Source organism: Dreissena polymorpha, chromosome 6 (assembly GCF_020536995.1).
Source record: "Dreissena polymorpha isolate Duluth1 chromosome 6, UMN_Dpol_1.0, whole genome shotgun sequence".
Taxonomy (NCBI): domain Eukaryota; kingdom Metazoa; phylum Mollusca; class Bivalvia; order Myida; family Dreissenidae; genus Dreissena; species Dreissena polymorpha.
The window spans coordinates 5,600,302-5,606,763 of record NC_068360.1 but is presented as its reverse complement, the minus strand read 5'-3'; positions in this window follow the sequence as shown (position 1 = coordinate 5,606,763).

The following is a 6,462-nucleotide window of genomic DNA, read 5'->3' as shown; positions in this document are numbered from 1 at the left end:
AGTTTAAAGGGATAAACTAGCTGAAAGAGCTATTGAAATTCCCTAGAAGACACAAGGTAGATACAAGATAGGTAGATTTATGTTTTTTGTGTGTGAGAAGACTGAACTCCAATTTGCATAAAATGCTTTCCATAACATACATTCATTGTGTTCCAATAAATATGTTTTGTTTGTTTCTGAAACGTATTCTTCATGTTTAGTTGACACACGTATTTTATAAATCGCCACTAAGTAAATGATGTTCGATGTAAATTCGATTATTTTTTTGTCATTACCGTCGAGAATATGTATGTCTCTTTTCATTGTCTGCCATGTTAAAAATGACGTATGCGACAGGTATGCAACGTACAATCGGCTATTTTCATAAAACCAATTGTAAAGTATGGTGTCTGTTTGCAATCGTGCGACGTAATTATAAATGTATAACATGTTAAATCTTGTTAAGTTATTGGAAAAGTATTATCGTTTTGCATTTAGCGGGAAATTAAGCTCAGAAAGATTTTTTAGGAACAGAACATAATGTTTATTAACGACTTAAGCATTTACAGCATATCGTCACAACAATATTAACAGAAAAAACACATTCACATGCGTCAACAATACATGTCATTGCATACAGTACATCAGTTATATACTAGCATGGCTTAATGTGAGATTGCCAGAACAATATGAGATGGCTCTTAATTTGTAAAGAGTAGTAAAATGTTATTCTTGAACAATTCACATTTAAATGATTAAATGTATATACTTTTGAGAGGATCCTTTCACATCGAAAAATAATATAACATATTTATATATTGTCAGCCCTAAGTTTAAAAGCTTTGATGCAAAAATAAGCTAGACGAATTGATACCGTTTTTTTTAGTTTCATTCAATAATTGCACAAATTTAAACATACTTGGTCTTCTATTTTATAAGTTAGGCAAATAAGTATTTGTCAAATTGTCATATAAAGGACATATCAGTACAAAATGGTATTCATCTTCAATTTCGTTCAATGAACAGTGTGTGCACATTCGTTCATTTCTGGGAATATGTTGATGTCTACCAGTTTCAATAAAAAGGCTATGGGATGATAACCGCATTTTTGCAATGATATTTCTGAATTTCAAATCTCCAAGATATCTAAGAAAGTTGATCGTTCAAAAATAGGTTTTAATTCTTTGTAAAGGTACACTGAGAAACTTTCATTAACGTCCGTTCTCCAATGTGAAATAAAAATATGTTTTAAACGGTTTTGAAAAATTGGAATAAAGGTGTTTATATGAACAGATTCTGGATACAACCAAACGTCGTTAAAACCAGATTCTTGTAAAAGAATTCGAACTTTGCATGCCCAAGATTTGGAACGTGTAATGCGTCTTGCTTCTTCGCATTGTTTACGAATAATATTGTTTAAAATACAATTGGCAGATTTAAAGTAAAAAAGTCTTAAAAAATACTTCGCATCACTCGAATCGATATGTGTTTGCCTCTCGCATCACCGACGTCATAGCATTTATTGCTTAGTAAAAGAATATGATTGTGGTAACTGCCGTTGATAAAAGTAATTGCTGCCAACTGTGAGAAAAACAAATCATTGAATGTTGAGAAGGTTTGTTTTAATGGGTAAATTACATAAGTCTTCAAAATATATTATACCAGAGTAAAAGCACGTTTACAATAAGTATCGCTTATTAATTCGTTGCTTCACAACAATAGGGTAATAATTTCATAATGAAATTTGAAACTGTTTAAGTCTGGACAAAGTGATAAGTGTATGTGGTTTGAACATCTATGTTATAAATCATTTTACTAATTTGACACAAGATGTGTCAAATGTGTGGCTGCTTGAATAAAACTGATGTTTGTGCACCAAGAAAGTCTTTCAAAGTTTTGGCGTTTGCTTATTGGAATGAGAATGATACTATCTGCTCAACAACCATCTGAAAAGTCGTCATCCGGCTAAAGCAGCCACCTGTGTTCAGCAGCCACTTTGACCACTCCCTTTTTACTAGCTGCTGTATAAAGGTTTTCAGTAGACCTGTTTAGTAAATAATAGTAAATAATGTTAAATATATTATTCTCTAAAACCGCAAAGGGCAGGGATTGATATTCGGCGTGCTACACAGTATGGTTGTTCTCTACTAAGTTTGTTTAAATCATGCACCTGATATAAAAATGTGCCAAACTCTTGGGGTTCTTTTTGTATATGTTTACTGTAAAATATTTATGTTTTCTAAAGTGTATCAGAAGACATTAAGTCCGTGTCATAAATTTTAAAAACCTTGTTAAAAACTTCAGTTATTACACAAACATCATAACATCTACACATAACACTATTTTCTATACACAGGTGAGTGACCTAGGGCCTGTAGGCTCTCTTGTTTTTGTAGGGGTAGGGGCGCATGACTGAACTTCTTATTCTTATGTGGTATACTGGATAGTGTGGTGGAGGTTTCCAATGCTAAAAGTCGAAAAAAATATAAAGAACCAGTGTTGTTAGTACATGGATTAACCCGCAATCCAATTTGTTTAAAAACTTCACTTATGCAGGAAATTATCAACACAAACATATTGGTGCGCTAACTTACCGACGCTTAATATATTGCTGAATATGTATCCATTTATCAGCAATACTTGTTGAATTCAGCTTCCCATAATAAAAAAATAAATATTGATTGATAAAGGGGCCATAACTCTGGTTATATCGAAAAAAATCTTAACCAAAATACCAATATGCGCAAGTTAGTATTTTTATATTTTATAAAAGTTCATCCCCTATCAGCTATACATTTTGAATAACGCTCGATACAGTTTGAAAAAAAAATTGTTTGCTAAATAGGGGCCATTACACTGGAAATTTCGGAAACAATAACACCTAAATATACAGGCACGATGGTAAAAATGTATGTAAAGTTTAAGCCTACTAACACCAACAGTTAAAGTTACACGTGACACAAATTTAAAAAAAATATCTTTTTTGTGTAAAAAGGAGACATAACTACGATTATTAAAAAACACACGAAAAAACTATACATGAACTGTGTTTGTAAAGCGCCCTGAATACCTATTGAGCTATATGCGACTTCAAAGTTGCCTCAATGGAATGAAAGATGGGTATGAGAAAATCTATATGCCCCGTAGTGCACATATGAAAATAAGCTTTCATTTAGTTTCCATGTTTTTTTTTATTTGAATGTGTATATTGTAGGAAAAATTATATAATTGAATATGTCTTCGTATTTGCGTGTTGTTTGTTTAAACATTAAGTAATGAAGATTTTTCCTGTTTTTAGGAGAGAGACAAAGATAATCATTATCAGCATTCCTATTTTCTATTTATATGAACGACTTAGATGAACATTATTTGTTAAATGTTTTATAGGAATATTAATTTGAATGCTAAAAGTATTTTTGTTGTTATATGCAGATGACATTGTTATTATGGCAGAAACTGAGGTAAAACTAATAAAAAGTTTGTCTATGTTAGAGGAATATTATGATAGGTTAAAATAATGTGTTAACACAAATATAACAAATGTTATGGTTTTCAAAAAAGCGGGACAACTAAGGAGGGATATTAAATTTTTGTACTATGACCAAGCATTAGAAATTGTTAAATCATTTACATACTTAAGAATAGTATTCACTACAGGTGGATCTTTGGCAAATACCTTTGCAACACATGCAGGTCAAGCTTCAAAGACTGTTTTTAAGCTTAACTCATATTTAATAAATTATCCAACAATTTTAATACATACCAAATTAGAGTTGTTTGATCAGCTTGTTTTACCAATTTTAAATTATGGGTCACTAATATGGGGCGTAAAGTGATATTATGGTCATTTTTCACTGTTGAATTGAGCTGAAACGAATTAATAGGTCAAAAGAGTTAGTTAAAATGTGGTTACTGACCAAATATCTGCAACTCATCTTGCTACCAGTTGTTTATAAAAAATATATTTTATATTCGATATTCTTACGTGACTCAACCAGTCCTCTAAGCCGAAATGATCCGTAAAACAAAATTGTGTCTTTGTGTCGTATGAACGAATATGCACTAAAACTAAATTTAGGTTCACATCGTACATGTATGATCAGTTGTGTAAAGGAAAGTACGGTTGATATTCAAATGCATTATTTTTCTCTTCCGGGATATTGTTTTAGTATGTTGATGCTGCATTAACAATTTAAGTGTATATGAAGTGAAAACACCAAAAATAAACAACGGTTGCGATAGACACCTATAAACTGCTAGACGCCCATAATATCACTTTAACTGAGTCAATGTCAATTGAAAGAATTCACTTAAATTTTTGCAAAACAACTACTTGGCGTGAAAATTCAAACACAGAATAATGTTGTATATGGGGAACTTAGAAGAACACCCTTGATAACTAAAAGAGCCATTAATGTTATACAGTAGTGGTTAAACATTATTCAGTTAGAAGATCACAAGTATGTAAAGTGTATTTATAGCAACATGTGTGAGAATTTAATTAATAAACCAAATAACCATTCTTTGGCAAAATCTGTTTGTAATCTGTTGCAGACTTTAGGTCTTAGGTCTTTAGCGGAGCTGGAAACTGTTATGGGAGAAATCAAGAGACTGCAGATCAGTCAGGAGGCCAGTGTTCGGTCATTGCAGGGAACGTACAAGGAACATGCTGCATTCATTATAGAACGAATGCGTGTCAATATAAATACTACTTTAGATGAATGTGGTAATGTTTCTGTGAGTACAACTGATGCAAATGAGCCATATTTAAAAGACGAATTTTGCAGGAGCGTACTTGTTATCTTTAATGAATTTGATATTGGAACAGTAAATGAACTGAACGAAATGAAAGATAAAGATATAAGCATAAAAAGTTCTATTACAAGTTATATTCATAAATTCAACGGTATTCAGAATGATACAAATAATACAATTCCGTAAAACCATTCAGACAATTGATGAAAATAAAGAGCTCTGCTTTATAGTCAGCATAAAATGTAGGAACAAAATACAGCAGACATTGACAGTGCTAGGACAATCAGGCCGGGTGTTTACTGTCCAGGGGAAGTCTGTGCACATTGTGCAAATACCAAGTGAACTAAATTGTGATATCAGAGGTATATGTGTCCTTCCTGATGGACTGGTCCTGCTTGTAGACTATAAAAATATTAATATAAAGCTGCTGAACTAAAAGTACCAGTTAGTAAGTCACATTGGTGTGACTTCCAGTCCAGTAAACATATGTCAGATCACACCTAGTGAGGTTGCAGTCCTTACTGGTCCGCGGCTTAAACCTGAGGTCCAGTGTATTACAGTAAGAGGCAGAACGTTTGAGTTAAAATATGAATGTGGAGGCTTTGCCCACCACCATAGTGACCTGTTAATAACCCCTGCTACTGCACCGGACAAGTATTCGCTTAGTGGAAAACTGATTTGTAGACTCTATGAGGATGCATCTGGTAGTAGAACAGGTAAACATCTTGGTTGATTAATCCTGATATCATAATGAATATGTATTACAAAGGAATGGTTAATGTGTTCATTGATTGTTACAAAAGCCAGAGATATTTTGATTATTATTTATGAAATATATTATTGCTGCATATAGTAACATCCATATTCACACGTTTATGTAACTGTGTGATTGTTTCAGTCTGTGTTATTGTTTCCATGTGTGAAATTGTTTAAGTATTAGCTCTTCAAAATTTCAAGTAAATGGTTGCATGCAACACCTCTTATCTATAACCTACATGTACACCTAGTTCGGGCTTTCATTTGGACCTGTTGGGTAAAGATGAAGATCACTGTTGCTAAAAAATGACAAGTTTGCGTTCAATTGTAATAGAAATACTGTGCTAAAATCGCTTTAATGCGATTTAATTTGATGCAAGTGAGATCAAGATCACTTATACTAAATAGAGAAAGGAGTGTCCACTGAAAAACTTAAGTGGTGTTCCTTCTGTTTGGGTGTGCTTTTCCGAAAAATAGGATTTGTTTATAGTTTGTATTCAAGTAATACATAAACATACTACAAGAAAATTGATATACAAACAAAAGGTTACCAGTCTTGTTTTGATTTAATAACATGCACTTCTTAATTACAAATGAAACATATTTAAGTGTGTTAAAGAAATGGGCAACATTTAATATTATGCAAGCTAATATACATCAAAGAACATTAAATGAAAGCGTACACTTCCAATAAAATGGAGTACCAAAGTTAAATTTGAATAAAATCATTTTATTAGTTTGATGTAACCAATAAAACTGACAAAGTTCCTAGTATTTTAGCCACATATTTAAATTTGTTTAAAGTTCTAAATAAAATAATTCTGCTTAACCCCTTAAATGCTTTCATCTACGTGTTGTCATCATAGATAGACTGTTGACAACTTGGTGTGGTAACCGAAGGTGGATGTGCGAGACAAGTGCATACTTTTTTTGCCCCACACACAGAAACTGGGAGGGCATATATATTTTTTT